We start from the raw sequence: 553 nt of genomic DNA on the forward strand, positions 1-553 counted from the left end.
ATCTCCTGCGTGGCAGGCGAGAATTCTACCACTGTACCACCGTACGACCAATGCTTGACTTGCTCAAACAGATGCCCAAGGTAGGAAATGCATCTGGAGCTCCCTCAAATAAGAATCTCACACACCTCACTTAAAAGGAGGCTGTTTTGGCATTGGCCCGGAATCGGACCCGGACAGGCAAGAATTCTACCACTGAACCACCAATGCTTGACTGGCTCAAAAAGATGCGCAAGGAAGGAAATGCATCTGGAGCTCCCTCAAATAAGAATCTCACACACCTTACTTAAAAGGACACTTTTCTTGCATAGGCCCAGAATCGGACCCGGGTCTTCCACATGGCTGGCGAGAATTCTACCACAGAACCACCAATGCTTGACTGGCTCAAACAGATGCGCAAGGTAGGAAATGCATCTGGAGCTCCCTCAAATAAGACTCTCACACACCTTAGTTAAAAGGACGCTTTCCTTGCACTGGCCGGGAATCAGACCCGGGTCTCCCGCATGGCAGACGAGAATTCTACCACTGAACCACCAATGCTTGACTGGCTCAAACA

At 49.9% G+C, this 553-nt stretch overlaps 1 non-coding gene across 1 annotated transcript; it reads right to left on the minus strand.

Annotated features, from left to right (window-relative positions):
• Positions 1-466: 466 nt before the first annotated feature.
• On the minus strand, positions 467-537 carry trnag-gcc (transfer RNA glycine (anticodon GCC)). The gene has a single exon. It is a non-coding gene; the product is annotated as a tRNA-Gly (tRNA).
• Between the last annotated feature and the right edge of the window lie 16 nt (positions 538-553).

This window comes from Sinocyclocheilus anshuiensis, unplaced genomic scaffold (assembly GCF_001515605.1).
Source record: "Sinocyclocheilus anshuiensis isolate Anshui unplaced genomic scaffold, SAMN03320099.WGS_v1.1 scaffold5792, whole genome shotgun sequence".
In the NCBI taxonomy this organism is placed as follows: domain Eukaryota; kingdom Metazoa; phylum Chordata; class Actinopteri; order Cypriniformes; family Cyprinidae; genus Sinocyclocheilus; species Sinocyclocheilus anshuiensis.